This window comes from Pipistrellus hanaki, assembly GCF_964339955.1.
Source record: "Pipistrellus hanaki genome assembly, chromosome: X".
Classification (NCBI taxonomy): Eukaryota; Metazoa; Chordata; class Mammalia; order Chiroptera; family Vespertilionidae; genus Pipistrellus; species Pipistrellus hanaki.
Genome location: NC_140524.1, coordinates 22,085,377 through 22,113,251, shown reverse-complemented (window position 1 = coordinate 22,113,251; position 27,875 = coordinate 22,085,377). Strand labels below are relative to the sequence as shown.

General features: G+C 38.7%; 1 protein-coding gene across 5 annotated transcripts in view; it reads left to right on the top strand.

The window, feature by feature from the left end:
- The window catches only part of FHL1 (four and a half LIM domains 1), a 73,096-nt gene that overhangs the window by 9,476 nt on the left and 35,745 nt on the right, over window positions 1–27,875 (top strand). For all 5 annotated transcript variants that reach the window (XM_084870228.1, XM_084870225.1, XM_084870224.1 and 2 more), the window contains one exon: window positions 19,633–19,703. The gene's annotated coding sequence lies outside the window, so the exon portion shown is untranslated. The remainder of the gene's footprint in view (window positions 1–19,632; window positions 19,704–27,875) is intronic.

The following is a 27,875-nucleotide window of genomic DNA, read 5'->3' as shown; positions in this document are numbered from 1 at the left end:
GGACACAAAATCATCCCTTCTCTATGCCAGGACCCCAGCAAATGCTAACCCTGTGTGAGATACTGCATATGAATACTCAGTGCTAAGGGCTTACTAACTATTTGAACAAATGAGGAAATTTTACTCTTGCCTAGAGGTGTGTTCTTAAAGAGTTTTTGCTTCTGTTTCTCATTCATGCCTGTTAATGAATGTGTGCATTGTCAGCTTTCCAAGCTTCCTATAGCACACTGTATGCTTAGTAGAAAAATGGGTTTTCTTCTATATTTGAACAATGAGATTTATTGTACTTTATTTTTGAACTTCTGTAGATGGAAATGCACAGATAGAAGATCCATGAGTACTTTTAAAAAATATATATTTTATTGATTTTTTACAGAGAGGAAAAGAGAGAGATAGAGCTAGAAACATTGATGAGAGAGAAACATCAATGAGAGAGAAACATCGACCAGCTGCCTCCTGCACACACCCTACTGAGGTTGTGCCTGCAACCAAGGTACATGCCCTTGACTGGAATTGAACCTGGGACCTTTCAGTCTGCTGGCCAACACTCTATCCACTGAGCCAAACTGGCTTCGGGGTGTACTTTTTTTTTAATGTAGTGAAACCTACAAAAAGCAAAGAACAATTGCTTGGCCTGTGTGGCTCAGTGTTTAAACATTAACCCATGAATCAAGAGATCAGTTTGATTCCTGGTCAGGCCACATGCCCAGGTTGCAGGCTCAATCCCTTGTTAGGGGGTGTGCAGGATGTTGTCCATTGATGATTATCTCTCATCATTGATGTTTCTATCTCTCTCCCTCTCCCTCCTCTCTGAAATCAATAAAAATATGTTTTTAAAAACATTTTTTAAAAAGAAAAGAATAATCAAAATAAGTCTTTGTGGTCAGCACATTACTTCTTGTAGAATTTATATTTTAATTATCCACATATAACTCTGGATTTTATATATATTCCAAGACACAGAATGATCCATCCTTAGTCTAATTACAAGAATGTATAGTATCTGCAAGATTTTACATATACTTTTCAATACTAAGGTAGTGATAGCTAAGGATACTTAGATTTTATCATCAAGGTTTTTTGAATTGATTTTTAGAGAGAGGAAGAGAGAGAAGAGAGAGAGTAAGAGGGAGAGAGAGAGAGGGAGAGAGAGAGAAAAAGAGAGAGAGAGAAATAATCAATGTGAGAGGGGAACATAGATTGGCTGCTTCCCACACAATTCCCTATTGGGAATTGAGCCCACAACCCAGGCATGTATGTGTCCTGACCAGGAATCAACCGGAAACTTTTTGATGCCCAGCCAAATGAGCCACACTGACCAGGCCTTATCAAGGTTGTTTTGACAAGGATGATACAAAACTAAATACCTATACGTTTTGTCATTCACTTTCACTTTTAGAGTGTGGATATGACTGCTTGACTCCTGTCAAGTTTAAAAATGTGTGCCTTATGCCCTGGCCGGTTAGGGTCAGTTGGTTGAGCATCATCCTGTACACTGAAGGGTCACTGGTTTGATTCTTAGCCAGGGCACATGCCCAGGTTTCAGGTTCAGTCCTCAATTGGGGTGTGTCAGGGTTATTGCTGTTGGAAACCAATTGGTGTTTCTCCCTCTCTCCTTCCCTCTCCCTCTCCCTCTCCCTCTTCCTTTCTCTTTCTCTAATATCAATAAAAACATTTTTTAAAATGTGTGCTTTAATTAGGAAGAAATTAAGCATGGGGTCTAGTTTTACATATCATTCTTGCTTGTGAAACTGCTAGCATCTGCCTATAGACATGATCAATCATATGGCTTCTCATGTGTCCAGGTGAGCTGAAGTAACAGGTGTCCCCTGCCCACCAAAGCTTCTAAGAGACTAAAGAGAATACATAGACACAAAAATACATACACATGGATTATAAAGTCTCAAAAATGTTACATCCCTATGACACAGTAGAGGATTTAGACACATAAATTGACAAAATTTTATTTTTCAATATATTCTAAGAATTGTCCTCTAAAAATTTATAGCTTTTAATCCTTGAAATGATAAAGTTCCTAGCCAGATAGCTTTTGGAAACTAAGGAGACACTGGAAGTTCCTTGTCGAAGATTCCACATCTCCAGATGCCAGGGTTAATTCAAGTTTTAAGATCTTAGGGCTATTTTCTTCTAGGCCACAAGAAGTTGTGGCTCTATTTCTTGTGTGTTTCTTCAAAAATTTTTTAAAAATATGTTTTGTTATTGATTTCAGAGAAGGGAAAAGGAGAGACTGAAACATCAATGATGAGAGAGGATCATTAATAGGCTGCCACCCCCTCTTTCCCCATCCCCAGCACACCCCATACTGGAGATCATTGAGCCTACAACCCCCGCATTTGTCCTGACCTGAGATCAAATTGCATTTGTCCTGACCTGGAATCGAACCGGGGCCTCCTGGTTCATAGGTTGACACTCAATCACAGAGCCAGCTGGCTGGGCTCAAAATTTTTATGAGCTGAAATTAAATTTGGTTGTCAGACAACTTGTATTGTTATTCAAAGTCTCTTGAGCTTCAAAGCCAAAAACAAAAGTAATGATGATCACACATTTAGTATTCTTTCAAATTTTCTAAAATATATATTTTATTGGTTTTTTTTTACAGAGAGAAAGAGAGAGGGATAGAGAATTAGAAACATCCATTAGCTGCCTCCTGCACACCTCCTACTGGGGATGTGCCCACAACCAAGGTACATGCAACCAAGGTACATGCCCTTGACCAGAATCAAACCTGGGACCTTTCAGTCTGCAGGCCAAGGCTCTATCCATTGAGCCAAACCGGTTTTGGCTATTCTTTCAAATTCTGGCTATAGATAAACAGCAATTCTTCATTTCATGTGTGGTCCCTTGGGACTGTGCTAAGCACATCCAACTGCAACATGGCTTAGGATTTTTATACAACCTTGCTTTTTACCTGCTTCACTAACGGGTACTCTAAAAACAGACGGTTGATATTTAGAAATACTGTACTTAGCCATATCGAGAAATAAACATGTAAGTGAAAGTGTCCAACAATGTGCCTTAAAAGAGCCAGAGCTTCAGTAACCTTTTCCTCCTAAGCTCTGCCTCTTTTTAAGGAAGGAACGTGGAAGGAATTTCCAGTGTAGTAAGCGCACCTAACCATACTTAGGAAAGAAACCAAGCAGCTAAGCTAATAGGTGGTAAAAGTTTATACTTGCATATAAAGCAGCAATTTTCAAATCTTTTCATCTCACACATAAATTACTAAAATTCTGTGGCACACCAAAAAATATATTTTTGCTGATCTGAAAAAAAAAAAAGTTTAATTTTGATTCATGCACCCCGGATGGCTATTTTTTGTGTTGACTGTTGTCATTTTTTTTTTTTTTATAGTCTGGGAAAGGAAGTCAGGGCCCTTGACTAAATAGTCAGGTATTGCATGTTTTAAAATTTTTTGCAGCACACTGGTTGAAAATCAATTATCTATAAATAAGCAGTCAGCCTTTCTTTTAAAATATCCACTCCTCCTCACTTTATTGAGGAATAATTAACAAATATAATTGGATATATTTAAAGGTACGAAGTGAGAATTTGATATACATACACATTGTGGAATGTTACTATCAAGTTTATTGAGTATCATTTACATAAAATAAACTGCATTTACTATTTCAAGCATATAATTTGCTGTTTTGACAAATGTATATACCCATGAAACCACTGCCACAATCAGGATGTAGAATATTTTTATTACTCACACAAAAGTCTCCTCAGGCGCCTTTTGCAGTACATTCTTCTCTCTGCCCAAGTCCCCAAGCAGCCACTGAGCTGCTTTTGTGTGAGAGCCACTTTCTAAACTTAGACTTGAAAACTTTTGGGGCCTTCTCTTTCCAAAGACTATATTTATATCCAAAATGCAATTTCTTTCCTATGTTTAAGAAAATAATACTATCCTGATTTTCTAAATATTAGTTCTTAATAAACTTGCCTGCAAGTAAACTACAGCATCCTTATTAAATAGCTTCATTACATACTTGGATCGAAGGGAAATTATAGCCAAGAGAAAAATAACTCTGATGAAATGGAAAAGTGGTGTATGTTCTTCTGAAGTAGTTGTAGTGAGATGTCAAATTCCTCAAGAACAGGACAAATAAAATAATTTGAAATGTATTTCATGTTTATTTGTAAAGTGAAAATGAAAAATGAGGGTAAATATTTTACATCGGTATGCAGCTGTAGGTACTTATACAGTGTGTGTGTGTTTGTGTGTGTGTGTGTATAAGTACCTACAGCTGATGTATCTTTATTATTACTCAGGAATAATCCTATCCCTTGAGCTTTCCAAAATATTTCAACCAGGTTCAGAGTGAATTTTCTCTGCATTGGTGTATTATCTTTATGTACTTACATAAACTTTTAATATGCTCAATTTTACTTTCTCATTGATATAGTCAATTGAACAAACAATTATTAGGCAATTTAAAGGCCATACTATGGTCCTTCCTTATTTACCCTCTCAAAAATTTCTTGTCATTGTGCTTTCATGTCTAGCTGGCTCTCTGTTCTGTTGCTATCACTCTGTCCTGCATCTAGTCTCCATCTGCTACTCCTGACTTCAATCTTTCTTCCCCAGTTTTTCTTCCTCATCTTTTTGTCCTAATGCCACTCCTTACACTGCTCCACATTATGATACAGCTGGTTTTGAGGGTGTGTGTGTGCAAGCCCTTTTATCACAATATTTTGAAACAAAACAAAATCTTACAAAAGCAGAAAATATACAGAAAAAAAAATAACTTCTTCAAATGTCCCAAAAAGGGGGGAGGGGATAAAGGGGACAATGCCACATGTTCAACAATAAAGGGTTGCTTTTTTTTATTTTTAATACAAAATACATGCAAAGGATACACATACTTTAAAAAAAAAAAAAAAGCTCAGGAGCAGACACACAGCCCTAGATACCCTTCAATAAAAAAGCAGAAGTTTGATTTTTCTTTGTGCAGGTACATTGTATGATGTTGAAATCTATAATCTATAAGTCTACCGATGCATGTTGCATCTATAATTCATGGACATGGTCAACAAAATCATGTTCACTTCTACCCAATTTCATTTAAATTTTTAAGAAATTTAATGACACAGATGTTTTAATAAACATATCCAGATCGAATCATCAACAGACTAATACCCCTTGTCAGATACCGTCTTGGAGGCTGTTTTATCATTTTTTCTTTTGTGGTCCAATAATTTCTTCAAACTCCCTTCATGATTAGAGCCAAGCTGGAGGTTTGAGAGTTGTGAATGGTTGGTTTTCAGATAATCAAAGTCAAATATGTTTCGAGGGTTATGTTATAGACAGTCTTTGAAACCATGAATCATTAAAGAGAAATGAATGGTTTACATTATAATATCCCTATGAAACTTCCTTTTACAAAGCTAAAGCAATTAAAATTGTCTTTAGGTAAGGTGATTTATTATTCCTCAATTTATTGTGAAGGATCTAAAAAAAACTTTCCAACATTTGTCAAAATTTGTGGGATGCACAACATAGAGTGAACCCTAATGTAAACTATGGGCTTTAGTTAATAACAATATATCAATATTGGCTTATCAGTTGTGACAAATATACTCCAATAATGCAAGGTGTTAATAATAAAGGAACTGCCAAAACCGGTTTGACTCAATGGATAGAGCGTCAGCCTGCGGACTCAGGGGTCCTGGGTTCGATTCCGGTCAAGAGCATGTACCTTGCATGCGGGCACACACCCAGTAGGGAGTGTGCAGGAGTCAGCTGATCGATATTCCTCTCTCATTGATGTTTCTAACTTTCTATCTCTGTAAAAAATCAATAAAATATATTTTAAAATAATAGAGGAAACTAAGAGAGGATTTTGAGTATATGGAAACTATTTTTCACTCAATTTTTTTGTAATCCTAAAACTGCTATATATATATATATATATATATATATATATATATATATATATATATAAATTTTCAAAAAAGCCTTTGTACATTTAAAAAAAATATATTTTATTGATTTTGTACAGAGCGGAAGGAAGAGGGATACAGAGTTAGAAACATCGATGAGAGAGAGTCATTGATCAGCTGCCTCTTGCACACCCCCTACTGGGGATATGCCCACAACGAAGGTACATGCCCTTCACCGGAATCAAACCCGGGACCCTTCAGTCCCCAAGCCGACGCTCTATCCATTGAGCCAAACCGGTCCCGGCCCTTTGTACATTTTTAATTCAGAAATACAAAGAATATATCAGGCAATTTTTATTATTGTAATTGAATGTGCAGTGTTTATTTTTAAGTACTATTAAAATAAGAGAAGTGCTTCCTGAGTGACATAACTTTGTATTATGGATCCCCTGAAAAGTGAGAGTATGAGCTTGTGGAAGAGTTGCCCAGTACCATCTGGTTGCACAGTAGTTTTTGGACCGGCCATTGTATTGGGTTGGGACTTTGCCACCATTGGGACATTGTGCTATCTTTGCAATGTAGTGGATTTCCAGACTTGACAAATCCCCTGCCCTACAATCCAATGATCCCTTTTTTACACTTGCATTTGTGGTGTCACTAGCAACAGTGATAGTTTGTGAGTTCATGCCTTCTTTTAAAAAAAATATATTTCATTAATTTTTTACAGAGAGGAAGAGAGAGGGATAGAGAGCTAGAAACATTGATGAGAGAGAATCATCGATCAGCTGCCTCCTGCACACCCCCTACTGGGGATGTGCTTGCAACCAAGATACATGCCCCTGACCGGAATCGAACCCAGGACCCTTCAGTACACAGGCCGACAGTCCATCCACTGAGCCAAACCGGTTTCGGCAAGTTCATGCCTTCTTTAAGCCAATATCCAGGTTAGAGTTTGATTGCTTTGGGCCAAAGGCTATTGCAGGCCTCTTAGAAGCATTAACTCTAACACCAGAACCTCCATGCAGTTACTCAGTGTAGCCAGCTCTACACTAAACCTGTCTAAAAAGATTAGGTTTTTAAAAGTCTTATTGTAAATGGTTTCTAAATATTGGAACTGGGTGCTTATTATAAGCAACTTGCAAGTATGTGTTGCTTTCTTGAATTGGCTGTGAAACAGATCATTCTATGGTATGCAGTAAGTAATAAGGAAGGGAGGAAGAGAGTGGAAGATGGGGCTGAGAAGGACATTAAGACTGAGGATAAGCAAATGTTATGGTGATGATAAAGTCATCGGAAGAGAAAAAACTGACAAGGCATCGAGAATTAGAACATAAATTAGCCCTAACCAGTTTGCTCAGTGGATAGAGCATCGGCCTACGGACTGAAGGGTCCCAGGTTCGATTCTGGTCAAGGGCATGTACCTTGGTTGCAGGCACATACATCCCTAGTAGGGGGTGTGCAGGAGGCAGCTGATAGATATTTCTGTCTCATTGATGTTTCTAACTCTCTATCCCTCTCCCTTCCTCTCTGTAAAAAATCAATAAAATATATTTTAAAAAAGAATATAAATTAGAATGATCACTCAAGGATTGGATATCTTGGGGATACAGTTGTGCATGGAATGTGTCCATCAGGTGTGTAATTAGACCTGGAATGAAAACTTTACAGTTACCTGAAAAAATACTAATAAAGGAGGGAATTGTTTATAGAATTCACCTATTTAACTTATTAAAAAATTTAATCCTCACCAGAGGATAATTTTTATTGCTTATAGGGAGAGGAAAGGGGAGGGAGGCGGGGGGGGGGGGGAGAAAGAGAGAGAGAAACAATCAAACCCCCTAACCTGGAATCTGGGTAAGTGCCCAGACCAGGAATATAACCTTCTACCTTATGGTATAAGGGACAACACTCTAACCAACTGAGCCACACTGTCAAGGGCATTAACAACTTATTTTGTATATCAGAAGTAATTTTTTAGGTATAGATCTGTTATGTATACTCATTGTTACACCTGTTATTAGAAAAATACATATTTTTTTCTTGGCTACACTGCTTGCCTGATTTACTATGCTGACCTATATCTGTTATAAGCAGCAAATCTTAATGGGGAAGGAGAAAGAGAAGACTGGAAACCTCTCCCTAGAGGTACAATCCATGATGGAGGCTGGGGATTCCTGTTCAGTTGCCAAGATTGTGGGTTACTCTGTGCCAGTGATGAACCAAATAGTGGCACAGCCAGTGCATTCCTGTGGTCATTGTCACAATTAATACTAAGTTCTGCACTGTAGCAATGGCAAAACGATCACTCTGTCCATATCATAAGGTATAAATGGGCTCAGTGAGTCCTAAGACCGAGCATAGTCATCCACCTCCCAGTGAAGATGCTGGAAATAGTTGGATGGTCTGGGGAGGTGTAATGGCAATGGCATACAAGGCCAAGTGTGTGACAACAACATCCTTTTGCCCCTTGGGCTCACCCAACTGCTTCCCACAGAGCTTTAGCTTTACTTCATCTCCCTCAATCCCTCTCTTCTCTTTACCTTTAATTCAATTGCTTGTGGAATTTCTGTTAAGGAACAAGGAGAGCCTCACCACAAAAAAGTTGAGAGACCATTGGCCTAAGTCAATGGTTGGCAAACTGACGAGATCGGGCGCGTTCAGGGTGGTAGGGCCATAGACTCGGCAAACTGTTTCTCGCAAGCCACATGCGGCTGTTTGGCCCCTTGAGTGTTCTAATGCCACTTCTTCAAAATAGACTGGCCCAGGCCGAAAACCAACTTCTGTGCATGGATCACGAAGTTTCAATTGCACTGTATGTGAGCACCTGCAAGTGGTATTTTGTGGAAGAGCCACACTCAAGGGGCCAAAGAGCCACATGTGGCTCGTGAGCTGCGGTTTGCCGACTACTGGCCTAAGTATGCTAACTACCAAGCAGTGTATGTTATACTTCCTTAACTGCCAGGTTTTTACTGCTGTTCTAGTTTTTAGATATAAAAAGGGTACGTTGTAAACATTTTTCTGAACCCAACTTGAGAACTGAAGTGTCACCTTAAAAACTTATCATTCCTTCCATTGTTAAAAACCCCTATAATTTATTTGTGTTTATGTGCTTATTATTGTCCCCATAGCAGATACCAGCAATGTGATACTGATGGGAAGAATTTACTCTGTGGCTAAGTGATTGGAGCAGAGCTGCCCAATTGCCAGCACTATGCCAAACCCAGCTTATAAAGTATGAGGCCGAGTACTTCATAAAATGAAATCAGTAAATGTTTATTGAATGCTTACTCTATGTGCTAAGCACTTTGATAGGCTTGCTAGATGCTGTGGGGAATATCAAAAACAAAAGTGATCTCTTCAAGCAAGGAACGTCCATTCTAATTGGAGAAGTTGTTAGAGATGCATTAAGGATGTGGTGGAAAGAGTATTGAACTGAGGGGGAGGAGGAATTCAGAGTTTTGAATCTTAGCCCAAGTTCTGCCAATAATCCTATGATCCTTTGGACAAATCACTTCCCCTCTCAGATTCTATTTATAAAAAGGGAATTGGACTAGATAAATTCTAAAACATTCTGAGGATTGGTTCATAAACAGATGTGTTAAAAAGTTAAACTAGCAGAACATGCTACATTCTTTTTTTTTGCTAAAAAAATAGTACATATATTAATTTAACTATTGTATGTACATATAATCCTATCTAATAAAAGAGTAATATGCAAATTGACCATCACTCCAAGACACAAGATGGCCACCACAAGATGGCCTGCAGGGGAGGGCAGTTGTGGGCAGTTATGGGTGACCAGGCCAGCAGAGGAGGGTAGTTGGTGGTGACCCAGGTCTGCAGAGGAGGACAGTTGGGGTGGTGGAACCAAGCCTGAAGGGGAGGGCAATTGTGGGTGATCAGGCAATCAGGGAGAACAGTTAGGGGTGACTAGGCTAGCAGAGGAGGGCAGTTGGGGGAGACCAGGTCAGCAGGGGAGGGCAGTTGGCAGGGGGGACCAGGCCTGTAGGGGAAGGCAGTTGGGGGGGACCAGGCCAGCAAGGGAGGGCAGTTGGGGGCAACCAGGCCTGCAGGGGAGGAGAGTTAGGGGTGAACAGGATGGCAGGGGAGGGCAGTTAGGGGCAATCAGGCTGGCTGAGGAGCAGTTAGTCATCAATCAAACTGGCAGGGGAGTGGTTAGGGGGTGATCAGGCTGGCAGGCAGAGGCAGGCAAGTGGTTGGAAGCCAGCAGTCCTGGATTGTGTGAGAGCAGTTGAAAATCCCTTAAGGCCTCAAGGGGTCCCAGATTGGAGAGGGTGCAGGCTGGGCTGAGGGACACGTGTGTGGTTCACCTCCTCCCCAGCCCCCCCCCCCCCGCATGAATTTCATGCACCAGGCCTCTCATTATATGTCCCAATAAGTCCTTAATGTCATTGATAGGTTCTGAGACTTTAAGCGAAACAACCTGTAAAGAAACCAATTTTACCATAGGCTAATTAACATACAAAAGAATTCATTCCTATGGCAGTGCATAAAACAAAGTGACATTGAATGAAATGTTATTTTTGATTCTTACCGGTATATTTACACTAAATAATTATGTTAATTAAAATCGTAGAGCTGCAGTTCTCAAAGTGGGGTCCTTGGACCAGCAGTATCAGCATAACCTGGGAACTTGTTAGAAATGACAATTGATGGGCCCACCCCAGACCTACAGAATCAGAAACACTAAGGGTGGGGCCCGGCAATCTGTTTTCCTTCTCCTTCCCCATCTGTTTTAACAACCCGCTTGCCCCCAGGGAATTCTGATGTTCGTTATACTTTGACAGCTGTGCTGTAGGAATTTGGGGGCAGTTCTCAAACTTGGATGCACATTGGTTTCATCTGGGGGAACTTCAGGTTCGCAAAACATAACTAGTTGCTCTGGGTCCCTAATGCAGCCCATTTTGGAATCATTGGTTTAGGGGAGGGTGGCATGAGCGCCTGTTATTCTCCAGGTGTGACAAACATTGGAGGCACGGAGTCAGCCAAAACCAGCGTTGAGTTTGGGGAAGGTGAAAAGTGGGTTGGAATCTGATTGGAAGACCTTGCATTTCATGCTAGAAAAAAATAGCCTTTAGGTTACAGTAAAGGAAGTTCTTGGGGAAAAGGAGTGATACTTGCAAGGTGGTCCATATGAAAGATTATTTTGGCAGCTTATAGAAGAAGGGAGCATGTCTAGAATGAAGTCTGATGAAGTAATCTAGGTGTGAAGTGATGATGGGATAAATTAAGATTGTAGAACTGAGATTATAAGGAAGAAAAAGGTATGAATGCTTGTTTAGAGGACAAAATAGCATTTGGTGAAGGTTGTGGGAGTGAGAGGCAGTGTTTGAATGTCTTTAACTCGGGAGTTCCTCTCAGACTTCTGGGACAGCCAGTACTATCAGAATTATCACGTCTTATGGTTATGTATTTATTTATTTTTGCCCTCCATTGCTTTGATTTAATAGTTCTGATTTGGGGAATGGGTGTTCTCCAGTGAGTTACACAAAAAGACGGACTTGTAGTCACCCAGAAAGCTACTCAGGGTCATCGTGGCAGGGGGGCAAAAACCTTGTCTTCTCTTAAGGAAAGAATGCTTGGAGTTGTGGGAAAGTTGTAAACTTGGCAATGACTAATTCAAACCTATCAGTCAATTAAGTGAATTTTTATTTTATCATTTGTTTGATTTGGGAGCTGTTGTAATTGCCATTAAAAGGACATCAATCTCCCTATTTTAAAAACAAAACAAAATACCATTGAATATTAGGGCAAAGGACAAGAATTTCAAGGTTTTTTACCTTTTGACTTTAGCAAACATTTGCTTCTCCATTATTTTTGCTGTATTTTGCCCCCCCCTTTTTTTTTTCATTATTCCCATTTGTTCCTAATGCCTGATGATTTTAGTTTCCTCTCATTTGTTATTGACAGCTTTTTAAAGTATTCTTAATGTTTATTTTTTTTTACTTTTTAATTTAATTTTAGTCTCATAAAGCTCTTTAGCCAGCAATTATGCAATAATATACAAAAAAATAGTCATTTAAAAAAGGTTTTGACCCCCCTTCATCTATTTCTTCCACCCTTATGCCTCTAGCAACCACCTTTCTTTGTATACATGCACTTGGTTTTTGTTTTGTTTTATACTAGAAGCCCTTCTGCACGAATTCATTCACCAGTGGGGTCCCTCATTCTGGTCTGGGGATCAGGCTGAAAACAGCTCTCCAATTCCCTGAGGGGTTCCACAGGGGTCCCAGATTGCAAAAGGGCACAGGTCAGGCCCCAGGGACCCCACTGGTGCATTATCGGGGCAGTGGAGGGATAATGGAGGTTGGCCAGCTGGGGAGGGTCTGCAGGAGGGCTCCAGGGAGTGTCCAGCCCATCTTTCTCAGTCCCATTGGCCAGACCCCAGCAGCATGCTAACCTACTGGTTAGAACATCTGCCCCCTGGTGGTCAGTGCACATCATATGGAGTGGTTGTGTGGCCTTAGCATATCATTAGCATATTACACTTTGATTGAACGGACGACTGGACACTTAGCATATTAGGTTTTTATTATATAGGATTCCACATGTAAGATAGGTCTTATGATATTTGTCTTTATCTGAATAATTTTGCTTAGCATAATGCCTTTGAAATCCATCTATGTTATTGAAAATGACAAGATTTTTATTCCTTTGTATAGCTAAACAATACTTCTATTTTGTGTGTGTGTGTGTGTGTGTGTGTGTGTGTGTGTGTGACAATTTTGTAATCCACTTGTCCACCAATGGACACTTAAGTTGTTTCTGTGCCTTGGCTATTGTAAATAATGTTTCAATAAACATGGAGGTATACATATATCTTGTCAAGTTAGTGTTTGCATTTTCTTTGGATAAAAACCCAGAAGTGGAATAGCTAGGTTATATGGTAGTTCTAGTTTTAATTTTCTTGAGGTACCTCTGTAATGTTTTCCACAGTGGGTGTACCAGTCTGCATTCCCATCAACAGTGCATGAGGGTTCCCTTTTCTCCACAGCCTCGCCAACACTTGTTGATTTACTGTTAATAGCTATTCTTATAGATGTGAAGCGCTATCCTATCACATTGTGATTTTAATTTGCATTGACTAATGACGTTGAGCATCTTTTCATATGTTTATTGACCATCTGTATGTTTTTGTTGTTGTTGTTGTTTTTAAAATATATCTTATTGATTTTTTACATAGAGGAAGGGAGAGGGATAGAGAGTTAGAAACATCAATGAGAGAGAATCATTGATCAGCTGCCTCTTGCATACCTCCTACTGGGAATGTGCCCACAACCAAGGTACATGCCCTTGACCGGAATCGAACCCAGAACCTTTCAGTCCGAAGGCCGACGCTCTATTCACTGAGCCAAACCGGTTTCGGCTGTATGTTTTTTTTAAATTATCTCTTCAGACCTTCTGCCCATTTTATAATCAGATTGGTTTTCTTTGTTTTTGTATGAGTTCTTTATATACAGGCTGGTGCAAAAGTACGTTTACATTTGTGAGTACCTGAAATACAATTTATTCTTGTATTATTATTTATTAATTATTGTATTATTTTCCATGTGAACAATTGTAAACCTACTTTTGCCCAACTCTTTATTTTGGATTTTAGCCCTTTATCAGATACATGATTTGCAAGTATTTTCTTCCATTCAGTAGTTTGTCTTTTCTTTTTATTTATTTTTTATTTTTTTAAATTTTTATTGATTTTTTACAGAGAGGAAGAGAGAGAGAGAGAGAGAGAGAGAGAGAGAGAGAGAGAGAGAGAGAGTTAGAAACATCAATGAGAGAGAGACATCAATCAGCTGCCTCCTGCACACCCCCCAATGAGGATGTGCCCGCAACCAAGGTACATGCCCTTGACCGGAATCGAACCCGGGACCTTTAAGTCTGCAGGCCGACGCTCTATCCACTGAGCCAAACAGGTTTCGGCTGTTTTTTTTTTTTTTAAATATATTTTTATTTGTTTCAGAGAGGAAGGAAGAGGGAGATAGAATATCAATGATGAGAGAGAATCATTGATTGGCTGCCTCCTGCACACCCCTACTGGGGATCGAGCCTGCAACCCAGGCATGTGCCCTGACTGGGGATGGAACTGTGACTCCCTGGTTCATAGGTCCACATTCAACCACTGAGTCACAGGGGCCGGGCTGCCTTTCTTTTTATTGATGGTTTCCTTTGCTGTTTCCTTTGCTGTAAAAACTTTGTTTCCAGAAGTTTTTAATAAGATGTAGTTCCTGTTGGTGCAAAAGTTCTCTCAAAGTTTTATTATTCCAGTCAAAAAACAAACATGTATTTTATTGCTTATCCTCCCTTTTGACCACGAATTTCTTTAAATTTGCATCTAAAAGTGGCCCATCAAAACAGCTCCTCAGCCCTAGCTGGTTTGGCTCAGTAGAGAGAGCGTTGCCCTGTGTACTGAAAGGTCCCGGGTTCAATTCTGGTCTAGGGCACATGCCCGGGTTGCAGGCTGGATCCCCAGGGGAGGGTGTGCAGGAGGCAGCCAATGAATGATTCTCTTTCATCATTGATGTTTCTAGCTCTCTCTCCCTCTCCTTCTCTCTGAAATCAATAAAAATATATTTTAAAAAAGAAAGAAAAAAGAGCTCCTTCGTGTGGGCATGGTGGCGGTACTGCTCATGTTTGCACCTTTAGTGAGTTTATAGCTTGTGCTCTATCCAGGAGGAAAAACAGCTTTTATTTACTAGTTTGGAAGCCTAGAAAAGCAAATTCCATATTTTAAAGGGTTATCTATAGTTTAATGCAAGGTTTAAAAATGGTTCACCACTCTATTTATTTTATTGATTTTTTACAGAGAGGAAGGGAGAGGGATAGAGAGTTAGAAACTTCGATGAGAGAGAAACATCGACCAGCTGCCTCTTGCACACCCCCTACCGGGGATGTGCCCGCAACCAAGGTACATGCCCTTGACCGGAATCGAACCCGGGACCTTTCCATCCACAGACCAAGGCTCTACCACTGAGCCAAACCGGTTTTGGCTCACCACTCTAATTTGGTAAAGCTGTGCACTTTTTAGTTTCCTGAAGAAACTATAAAAATATAGGGGAAATCTGGAGTGGTTACAATTTTAAACATGTAGTATATCTAGTAGATATAACTGTTAAAAGTATAACTTATCTTTTCCCAAACTGAACAAGTATAAACCTTTCTCTTACAAATTGTGCAGAATATTATGATTATATCACATAAAATAAATCTAGAAACTTGTGTGGAATAGATGATCTTCTAGACTTAGTATACAGTATATCACCTGATACACATTACCAAATATACTCTACTAAATCTTAATTTAGGGACACAGAATTAGATTTTATCTTTATTGTTGAAAGTATTACAGGTGTCCTGTTTTATCCCCTACATTGAACCACTATTCCACAGTCTTATCCCTTCTTTAAGCTTTCACCACACTATTGCCTGTGTTCATTTTGCTTGTCAGTTTATTTTGTCCATTAGATTCCACATATGAGTGAGAACATGTGATACTTGTCTTCCTCTGACTAGCTTATTTTGCTTAGCATAATACTCATCAGGTCCCTATGCTATGAACTATAGAACCTCTTTTTTATAGTATTCCATTGTGTAAATGTACCATAGCATTTTTATCCATTTATCTACTGGTGGGCACTTGGGCTGTTTCCAGATCTTACCTGTTGTAAATAATACTGCTATGAACATAGGGGTGCATATATTCTTTCTGATTGTATTTCTGATTTCTTAGGATATATTCTTAGAAGTGGGATCACTGGGTCAAATGGAAATTTCATTTTTAAACAAAATTAGATTTTATATTTTATATCATAATAGCCTTTTGGGTTTTGATTATTTATTGAGATATTAAATATAATATTTGATTATTTTGCAGATCTTGATTATGTTGAAATTATTAAAAATGAAGCATCTTTCCTCTGATCAGACCATTTATTTATACCAATAAATTATTTTTCTGAATGAGAGCCAGTTTATTAGTTCTAAAAGAAATGAACCAGTGGATATCTCATGTATATTTGGATTTTATGGTAACATTTAAAATGTGTTTTGAAAGGTACATATGGCAGTGTTTCTGATTACCACAGTGTAAGCATTTGTATAACAGTATACTGATCAATGAGAAGCCTAAGTCACCTGGTATCATCACAAATATAGCTAATTAAGAATATATTTGGTGTTCACCGCTCTCTGGTTTCTAGGTGGAAGACAATATTGTGAAGGACAATATTAAGGAATGGTTGCCATGACAGTCACTTTCAAAGAATTTAAAGGAGACAATGCATTTGTGGGGCTCATCCACTTTGATTGATTCACCTGGTCTTTTAGGCTCATTCAAACAGCCATGGTCTCTGGGTTGCCGTTTTTTTCCCATAATTCACCCAATTGATTGGTGATATGGGGACCATTAAAGCTTGGCTGACAGTAGTGATGGGAAAATGATTGTGTATGTGAAATGTGACAAGAACATAGCTACTGTCTTCTTCTAGAATGATATGAATGTCTAATTTCACTTATTCTGTCAGGGTGGGATAAGATTAACATGATTTATTTAAAAGCATGACTGACCCCTAAAGTGTTTGGGTTTTATTTTGGAATTTTTGCTGTCATCACATTTTACCCAGTGTACTTGGCTGCTGTTCTGTTTTTATTCTTTGACTTGCGCAATATTGTCAACACAGTTTGTATTATGTCTGGTCAGAGGCATACAGTTACTCACTGCAGATTCAAAAGTATTATATATACAAAACTACCTGCTATGAGTGTCTGCATTCTCCCAACCCAACTAACTATATGTTAAGTGGGGCACACTAGCACAGGCAATGAAGTGAAACAGAACTGAACATGCTATTAAAATCTTGCTGTCTATTTTTTTTTATCCTTCTTGAGGTGTAGTTCTTTATGAAGAAGCTATGAACTATGGAACCTCCCCTGACAGGGCCCCAAGTTGGACCCAACGCGAGAGCCCTGCCTCCTCAGCCTTTGAGCCTTTCTCTCTTTTGCCCTCTGGGGGATGTCATGGAGCATGACATGAAACGGCTTCCTGTGAAAGGGAGAGCCAGCCAGGCTTGTAGTTACTAGAAGACAAGTTCTCTGGTACCCCACCTGCCAGGAGCCCTTCAAAGCCTGAACATGTAGAGGTGGGGAGCAGACAGAGATAAGGCAGGGAAAGTACTGGTAGGGTTAGGGTCTTAGGGAAGAAGCTATCTGGTTCTTTAAGTAGAGAACTGGATTCCTTCAAGTTGAACCCAGTATGTATCAAATCCATCTCCAGGAAAAAAAAATCTATTCCAGAGAGTGCATAAAATGAAAGGTATACTAAATCTAGAGTGTGGTGGATTCAGGTTGGAAGTTAAAGTTTGGTAGAATCTAAAGAGGGATATATTTGGTGCCAAGCATTTGTGGTAGCATAGGAGATGATTATACAAGTTTGATAAAATGTTTACTCTACACCTGCTATAATTATAATGATACTTATCCAATATTCATTGAGTACCTTTTATATGTGAAGAACTACTAAGTGCTTTACATGCAGTGCCCTCTTACCACTTTATTGAACCTCTGTGACATAGGTTACCATTGTGCAGCTGAGTAAGGTTATACAGCTAATATGAGGTGTGGACCATAGACATTGACTTTGGCGCCCTTCCTGTGAACAGCTAGCTGTGCCATGCTGCATTCTTACTGCAGCAGAAGAAGGGGTGTGGCACCTTGATTTCCATATGAATGGATGTGGGTGGTGGGAGGTGAGACCCAGCAATGTATTTTGTATATACAAACCATGCTAAGTAGTGGGAGATAGAAAAGAAATAAGGAATTCTGTCCCTGCAACCAAGAAACTTGAAGTCCTGTAGGACAAAGGAGACATAACATGAAACAGGTAATACATATTCATATGATAGACTGAAAATATTCTCTCTACTTAAGTATAGGCTGGAAGAGGACTAGAAGGTGTTCCTTTCAAATATTTGCTTGTGAAAGTTAGCTCTTCATTGCTGGCACAAGTTTGCTTTCCTCAGGGCTTTTGACCTGGTATACAAGAATCCTGACTCTATAGTCAGCAGACTTGTCCATTTTGAGTTCAGAAGAGTTATCTTCAACTATGACAGTTGCCATTAAGATCTCTAAACAGATGATCCCATTAGCCTATTGAGCTAACTGGACCAACTACGTTAACATTTTTTTTAAAGATACAATTTTTTTAAACATATTTTATTGATTTTTTTTTACAGAGAGGAAGAGAGAGGGATAGAGAGTTAGAAACATTGATGAGAGAGAAACATCGATCAGCTGCCAAGCAACCAAGGCAGACCAGAATCGAACCCGGGACCCTTGAGTCCACAGGCCGACGCTCTATCCACTGAGCCAAATCAGTTTCAGCTACGTTAACATTTTTAAAAATCTCTAGCCCTGGTCAGGTAACTCAGTTAGTTGGAGCAATGTCCCATACACCAAAAGGTTGTGGATTCGATTCCCAGTCAGGGCATATACCTAGGTTGTGGGTTCGATCCCTAGTTGGGGCACATATAGGAGGCAACCAATCTATGTTTCTTTCTATGTTTCTCTCTCATATTAATGTGTCCCTCCCTCCCTCCCTGAAAACCATTGAACATATGCTCAGGTGAGGATAAAAGAAAAAAGAACAAATCAAAGTAAAAATCACTAACCACTGCTTATTTGATGGTCACCCTGGAAACGATTGAGGATGGGTGGGGGCTACTAGGAGCTTGGTTATAATCCTTGATTTATGTTTGCCCCATTTCATTTGGTAGATACTTCTGTATGCCTAGCACTGTTCTGGGCATGGGATTAGAGCAGTGAACAGAACAGACAGGGCCTTTCTCTCAGGAAGCTGTCTTTTCTTCAGATTCTTTTGCCGTGTGTAAATTTCACAGTTGATCTGAAAGTATTCTCTGTATGAATTTCAATATTTCACATTAGGGATAATGCAATGATCATACTTCCTTTCTCCTTAGCCCTAGCCAGTCCTTTCTGAATAATGAGAGGTGGGTAATAAGGCGGGGTGACTGTTTCTGTGGAGAGGGCGGCAGATCAGGGTGTAGTCTTTGTGCTGTGATGGGAAAAGAGCAGGGCACACCTGTTTCCTAGCGATGTGACGTGGAACCATCCGCACTGGGATGAGCCTGTCCATCGGCCTGCATCCTAATCCTGTTGTTGATTGGAGATAATTTCAGTGGTCACTGGGCACCTCGTCTCCATGGCAACACCTCTAAATATTCCTCTGGCGACTTGTGCTCTACATTTTGTCTGGATCTGAGCCCTTCTGTGGCAGAATATTCTAAAGATGTTAAAAAGTGGGGGAAAGGCTCAACTAATAAATCTATTCTAAATGACTGAGTCATTTGTTTTGATTACCCGGGTGATTGCCAAATGTTAATTTAAAACTGAAATAGGCCATGAGCTCACTCCACTAACAATGCTGAGTGTTTGTGCTAATACAGCTTGATAATGAGGTGGCCAGATCCACTGCTGGTGCGAATGTTATATGATAAACAGACATTTCGGGGAAATATGCAGAACATCTTGGCAGTTTTCCTTTAACTTTAAGGGTAATAAATACAAAGTAGAATGGGTTACCATGAGCCATTTCAAAGGAAGTTGAACTTTTTTTTTTTTTTTTTTTTTAGAATTTCATACTTTTCTTCTGAAAAGGTAATTTTGTATTTTGATTTTCATTTTTCCCTAACTTAGGCACATTGGAACTTGACAACTATATCCAGTCCTTGCCAAATACATCCCATTGTCCACACATCCAGTGTGAGGTAAGTACTACTAATTGTTTTTACACTGATCTCCAGCCTTCCAATTTGTTGTGTTATGGTCGACATTGTATGAAGAGCTTTATTTGTACAGTAGATTTAAAAGGGTTCATTTTAATTGACCCAGCCAACTATTATCACTGCTTTCTAAATATTAGCTCTCTGGGGAATGCCTTTTCAAGGAAAAAAAAACCACCTCATTTGCTTTTAATTTGGGGGCATGAAAAGTGAATGTGTGAAGTACAGCAGAACTATTAAGTCTGTTTGAAAATAAAGATCTGCCCATGTCACAGCATGAACAGTAGGGAACAGGAAAGCTGCGTGGAGCAAATACTGGGATGGAAGGCAAAGATTCCTACTGACAATTGTAAGGAGTTGGACTGACCCAGTCAACTGTCAATGACAGGAGCCAAGGTGCAGGATGACTCTGTACAATCTGATGGTACAAATGCCAAAGAATGTTTCCATTGGCTTACATCAGCATTGGTCAGAAGATTTTTTTTCTGATTAGTACTAAGGTTCTGAGCACTGCTACACTGGTGGGAGCAGCCAAATTGACCAGCCTTTTCTTTTTTTTTCTTTTTTTTATATTTTATTGATTTTTCACAGAGAGAAAGAGAGAGAGGTTGAGAGTTAGAAACATAAATGAGAGAGAATCATTGATCAGCTGCCTCCTGCACACCCCCTATGGGGATGTGCCCACAACCAAGGTACATGCCCTTGACCGGAATCGAACCTGGACCTTCCAGTCCGCAGGCCGATGCTCTTTTCATTGAGCCAAACCGATTTCGGCCAGCCTTTTCATTTAATACGTTGGATAGGCATTCACTGACTTGTTCATTTAGCTATGGTGGCTTATGTCTTCTTCATGATAATCCAGGGTTACCCATTTCTCTCTTTGAGAGACTGGGTACTCACTTTTGAAAATAATAAAAGGAGGGTATCTCAGAGATGGTTCATCCAGGCACAATGGAAGGAGCCCCAGTTTTCTGCTCTCCATGCATTTATTAGAGAGGATATAACCTTTGCCAGCACCAGACCAGCCAGGGTTTCCAGTTTCATCCATCAACAGGTTTTGTCTTCCCTTCCACCCTGCCCTGCTTCCATGCACAGTTCCACATCTAGTGTAGCTCCCTGTATTTCAGTTAGGGTAGATGCTCACTAGGTGGCAGTAGTTGCATTTGTTACAACTGTTGCGGCAGAATAATTCACAGATTAAAAATAGTAAAATACCTAAATATATTAAAACTTAAAGAGAAAAAAGAAAGAAAGAAAGAAAGAAAGAAAGAAAGAAAGAAAGAAAGAAAGAAAGAAAGAAGAAAAAGTAGCAGAAACTGGTTTGGCTCAGTGGATAGAGCAGGGGTCTTCAAACTACGGCCCGCGGGCCACATGCAGCCCGCAGAGGAGTCTGATCCTGCCCGCCAGGTTTTTTGGGCAGTGAGCGCAGCCGAGGTGTTACAGTAGGAATTAGTAGTTCATATAGTCCGGCCCTCCAGCTCTCTGAGGGACCGTGATCTGGCCCCCACTTTAAAAAGTTTGAGGACCCCTGGGATAGAACCTCGACCTGCGGACTGAAAGGTCCTGGGTTCGATTCCAGTCAAGGGCATGTACCTTGGTTGCAGGCACATTCCCAGTAGGGGGTGTGCAGAAGGCAGCTGATTGATGTTTCTCTCTCATCGATGTTTCTGACTCTCTATCCCTCTCCCTTCCTCTCTGTAAAAAAAAAAAAAAAATCAATTATATATATATATATATATATATATATATATATATATATATATATATATATATAAAGAAAAAGTAGGACTGAGTTTCTCTTAGCTGCCAGAGATGGATGCTTCCATCTTCAAGTCTAAGCCCTATCATCCTTGGCCTTTACTTAAAAATGTTGTTTTCAAACTTTTTTTAAATGATAAAAAAATTGTTTTCCAATAAAATCTTAGGATTAACCCCAATAGAGAACGCCAAAGCCAAACTGCTTTGGCTCAAGTAGGAGGTTGTGAGTCTCTCACCCTCCTCCGAGGAACCATTCCCAAGGCAGGTGGAAAGCGCTGTGCTCTGCCTAAGAGCAGAAATTTTAGCTCCGAGCCCTTTCACGCTCTTACTTTTATTTTCCCACAGAAACAGAGACTAGATTATTCAAGGAGATTTACAGAAGGGAAAAGCATCTTCCCAACAGTTTAGTTGGAAGTGTTGGCTAGCTTAAACTTAGCCATTCATGTGCATTGTTTGCCCTGAGGCATTCCACAGCAGTCTGCCAGTTTGACAAACTTCATCAGTAGAAAACTTCAATATACAGGTCGTGTATCAGAATTATACACTTGAAAACCTATATAATTTTATTAACCATTATCACCCAATAAATTTAACTTAAAAAAATTTTTTTTAAATCCTGGCCTGTGTGGCTCTGTTGGTTGGAGCATTGTCCCACCCACCAAAATGTGGTGGGTTTGATTCCCAGTCAGGGCACATACCCAGGTTGCAGGTTCAATTCCCAATTGGAGCATGTGCAGGAGGTACCAGATCGATGTTTCCCTCTCACGTCGATGTTCCCCCTTCCCTTCGTCTTTCTAAAAATATCAATAAAATTTAAAAATTTTAAGGGGAAAAAAACTATTAGAAACTGTGTACAGGACTGTACTCTTAAAATGGAACCTTTTAATTGAAGCGTTTTGATCAAAATTTGGGTTTTCTTTTAGTGTACTAAGTTCCTCAGCTGAATTATTAAATATAACTTGTTAAAATCTTTTGCACCACGACAGAAATATATAGGATCGATGTAAAACAGTTCAAGTCATGATGCAGTTATATCTTGTGATCTTTCTTCCTTTCATTCATTCATTCAGCCCTACTATGTACCAGGTCAAGAGTGTAGGAGTGAGCAAAAACAAAAAGAATAATAATACATTTTGGTCTGATATTCTTCAAGGGTTGGACATCCCTAGATTATTTTCCATTTAGCAGTTGAGATAATTGAAAACTGATTTCTCTTTTTAACTTAAATTGCCCGGTATTAAATAGACTAGTTTGGATTCATGAGTGCATTTGAAAATTCCTGTATCCAGTCTGCTCTTTAAGTCTGTGATTTATGCCACCCCTATAGATGCATGTGAAAATAATAAAGTATGCAGTCATTGCTTTGCTGGAGATGTGGCTGTGCCTGGGATGCAAATGCCCCCAAATGAAAACAAATGTAAAGGGTATATTTCACAGTCTGTTTTTTAAAAGTTTGTTTGGAATAATTAGACAGTTTAGGAAAATGTACTTTGTGGTTTCCACACGAGAGTAGTTTGGTTTTTTAAATGATGTTTCCTAATATTTTATGTGTAGCATAGCATGTATCACAGGTAAGTTTATAACCCAAGAGTTTGAAATTATTCCATTTGGCTGCCTTTTAGTTATGGAATTATTCTTGAACACAATATAATTCTTAATACATCCATAAGCAATCTTTCAGTTTGACAAACTTCATCAGTAGAAAACTTCAATATATAGATCATGTATCATGCAATTATACACGTTACTGGCTTCTGTGCTAGGGACAAGATTTTTTTTTTTCATTTTTTGTTAAGGTATTATATGTGTACCAAAGATTGTTAATTAAATATGTATTTCATGTCTAGGAAATATTTATATCACTGATATATGGTCACTTTCATTACTGATTTGGCAGTTTTTAACAGTCACAAAACACAAAAATTTAAAATATAGTAGTCATAGTGATTTGATTTACATCATTTATATCGAAGAGTTTGTAAATCATCAGTCCAAAGCCAAGGTCTCAAACTGCTGGGCTGGATCTGGCACACAAAGGTTTTTAAATTGTTATGTGAATTGCCATTTTCCCCCCCAAAATCCAAATTTTCAGCTTCTCTTCGGAAATATTAGAAGATCTGGCACCATTGAGCCTGCATTCCTATCTGGTAACACTGGGCTGGAGCCAAATAGCTGCTGTATCTTTAGATGGAACATGAACTCTGAAATTTGCCCATAGTCTTTATCACTGTTATCTCCTTGACACTAAGGATAAGGGCAGTTGCCATTATCTGACTGTTTTACTCATTTAGAAGAAAAACCTTACCTCTCACAGGCATGTATGTTTTCAACCTCAGGTCTAGATGAAATTGAGGCCATAAACTTAGATCTGTTCTTTCTCTCAAAATATCATCTTGTTACTTTTTTTGGGTGCACAATGTTGGATAATGTTCATTTTAAGGGGGTGCATTAAATGGATTGAGGGTAAACATTTAAGGGAGGGATACCTTCTGATGATGCCTGAGTTTGATGGGTTCCTGTGGTCTGACCCCAGTGCTTCTTAGACTTTAATGTGTAGATTCTGATGTGGTGGGTCTGGAGTAAGGCATGAGATTCTGCTATTCCAACCAGCACCAGATTATACCTCTACTAGTCTGAGGTCTCATCTTTCTTTGAGTAGCAGGGGGCTCTACCCTAAATTGATTCCAAGAACAAGCAGTCATGCAATGATGACTCTAAATATCTCCTTTGGCCTGAGAAAGAGAAGTAGATCTTAGCCAGGCTATTTGGGGTTGAATCTTTATAGATAAACCTATGTTCACTTCTAGTTGCAGCATGGTAAGTTAAAAAAATTAATTAGTTTAATACAGCATAGCTCATGTAAACAATAAATCTAACTTTTATTTTCAGACTTGTTTCAAATTAAGTGCTTCTAGTAAAAAAAAAAGCTAGGTATCTTAAAAGTTAAGCATCATGAAATGGGGATTAGAGCTTTTTATTTTATAACTAGAGGCCTGGCCTGTGGGGATCAGGCCAAAACCAGACTGGTGCTTGGATTTGTCCAAGGTGTGTCCATGCTGTCTCACCTGTCCTGCTTGGCTGGACCCCAGCAGCAAGCTAACCTAACTGTCAGAGCATCTGCCCCCTGGTGGTCAGTGAGCATCATAACAATTGAACTAATTGGACACAGCATATTAGACTTTTGTTATATAGGATTATAGGAGACTATATGTATGAGATTCTTACAAAGCTGATAAATAAGGCCACAGAAAATAGATAATTATCAAATCCCTGTATATATAATTTTGTAAGCTATAAAATTATATAAGAAGTCACAAAGGAAGAGATCAACATATTTAAATATATAAAAATGTGCTGAGAATAGAACTTATGTATTCTCACCACATACACACATACACACACACACACACACACACACACACACACACACGTAACTCTGAGGTGATGATGTGTTAATTAACTTGATTGTGGGAATCATTTCACAATGTATATGTATGTCAAGTCATCATATTGTACCTTAAATATGTACAATTTTGTTATTCATACTTTAATAAAGGTGGAAAAATAACTAATGAAAAGGAAAACACAGCAGGAAAAGTTTGTGTGAATTTGACAAGATAATTTCCCTATTATGCACAGAGTTCTTACAGATCATAAGGCCTGGCACAGGCCTGACAGGGTAAATGTGGCATAACTATTGACTAAATGAATTCTGTATTTGGTAGGTAGGCAAAAGACATGTTAAATCACAAAGTAAATAAATGCATGGAGGAACTTTTCAGCCTCTCTGGAATGCAAAAACAAGCATATTCAAATGGCAACGAAATACATTTTTCACCTATTAAATCAAGAAAAACCAAAAGGAAACCTTAGGCTAATATGGTTATCTTGAAGCTGATAAACACTGACTCATTGCTGGGAGCATTGTAAGTTGTTTAAACGCCTTTTGGAACATTATTTGGCTTAGTATATATAGCAAAAGTCACAAAGTTTGATACCCCTTAATGCAGTAATCTTATTTTGGGAAATATAGTCTAAGAAACAAATTAGAAAAAAAGGAATAAAGCTATATGTTGTATTCATCACAGTACTATTTATAAGGACACAAAATTAGAAAGAAATCAAATGTCCAAAAGGAGTAATGGTTCATTTGTTCATCAGATATTTTAGGTTAAGCAATTAACATACTCTATGCAATGGAATTCCATTAATCTGTTCAAAATTGTAATTCTGACACTTGCAGAGCAATATGAATTTGTATAATATAGCTTTACTAAAATGCAAGACACAAAATTGTGTATGTGCTGTGATTTCTAACCTTGTAAAGAGGTTGTACACATGGATAAGAACTAGAAGGCATATGGACAAATGTAAGTAATACTTTACTTGAGGTCTTACTTGTATTATTGTCCTCTTATTATTGATACATTTTACCATAAGGATATGATTTGAGGATCTTCAGGTTTTGCTTGCTTAAATCAGCTCCATATCACAAGCAGCAATATTCCCACTGGCCACACAGTGGGTGTTTAGTAAATAATTCTGAAACACAATGAGGACTGATGCCCAGAGCTTAAACATGGAGTTCCGATGATGTAGTTCCTACTTGCTGCTTTGTTCCATCATCTGAGCTCCCGGTTTTCTTTCTTCTGATTCCTGTGGTTGGTGCAGAGGCAACCCACATGACAAAATATAAATATTTGTCTCAGAGGTTTTCATTAAATGTACAGAAGTGCCAGGGAGTGAATCTTATGTCTAGACTCAGTGTACACTGAGGTAGAACCTTCATGGAGCTATAATTCAAGGGAATGCTTATTTCCTCTTCTGGTTTCATTTAGGTAAGTAACAAAAATTCACTCTAGTGTCTTGAGCCTTCTTTCGGTATGCCCTCCCCTCCAGTCGCAGTCCCTGTTTCAGATATACTTGTTTCCCTGCTGTAAGTATACTTTTCTCCTTTAATTAGGTCAGTTACTTCATGTCTGTTTTTCTTTTTTGACATGGTTTCCTCTGGCTTTAGCACCACATATTTTCCCCATATGTCATTGCCTCTGGAGCTTCATGTTGCAATCGCTGTTCAAGGGGAATGGAGAGCACATTACAAAGGGGGTAGCTCTTGACTCCTTGCCTGCCCTTTGCCTGCTTGAGCGTTCATATTTCTTTTGGGCCCAGTTCTGTTTGGTTTTGTAGTCTTCATCATCAGTTATGTTTGGACTGAAAGATACTTAAGTAAAAATAATGGTAAGTCAAAGATATGTCTGGCAAAGGTGCAGCACATTTGTTAAGGTTACTGGTTTATTTATCTTCCCTGTCTCTATGGTGACTAAATCCGGGGCTGGGATTTAATGGACTTAATTTTGACCTCTTGTACATCTCCTAACTTTCCCAGCCTCTGATTTAGAAGGAATTCATTTTCACTTCAGGAGAGAAACCACCCCACTTAGAGAAAGGCTCCCAACTGGACTCTTGAATTCAAAAGTAGAATCTCCCAGGTCTTCTATTCTTATGCTGTCTTCGATCAGAGTTCATATAGCACTTGTATAGAAAGCTGAGAAGTCTTTTAGATAAACACACACATGCACACAACATTGCTAATTTTCTTTACAATGAAATAAAATATTTAGTCGATGTGAATGAACTGCATATAAGAACTTTTTATAAGATAACCTTTTGTAAGAATATTAAATCAATGGGGACATTGATTTATATTACAATTTTATTTTTAAGAAGTATCTCCTTTATAGATTACAGGGCTATAAATTTGCTTGCATATATATGTTCAAACCATATTTCAGAATTTAAGTGTATTGAACTATGCTATAGAAATCCATAATAAAGCTTGGGCTTGACTAGGATTCCCATGGAAGAAATCAGATCTGGACACTGAAATTCAAATGTAGTGTTCCATCTCTTCCCAATTGATGTGAAATAAAGATCTCTAAGGTAGCTAAATTCACACAATCTTGGATTTCAGTTGGTTCAGATGACCCTTTAAAACTTTTTATCCTCTCCCATATGATTATTTGAGATTTGCAAGGACACTCCAGTTTGAAAAATTTAATAATTTATCCAAAATCAAATCAGAGTGCTTTACTTTATATAAGGCTAGTGTCTTATCGTGTTTACTCTTGGATAATTTATTTATAAATCTTTTCATATTCTCTAGGAACAAACTCATATATGTGCATTTTCTTTAAAACCAGAACAAAGGAATCAGTAAATAATAAGGCTTATATAAAAACTGAGACTAAGGAAGTGACATAAGTGCCCTTGCATATTAATTCACCAATATAATATTAGAGTTCAGCTCTGTCATGAAGTTCAGTTCAAGTCTAATAGGAAAATTCTGCATACTTGTTAAGATTTTTAACATCATAAAACTCAGTGGACATGAAAGTTAAT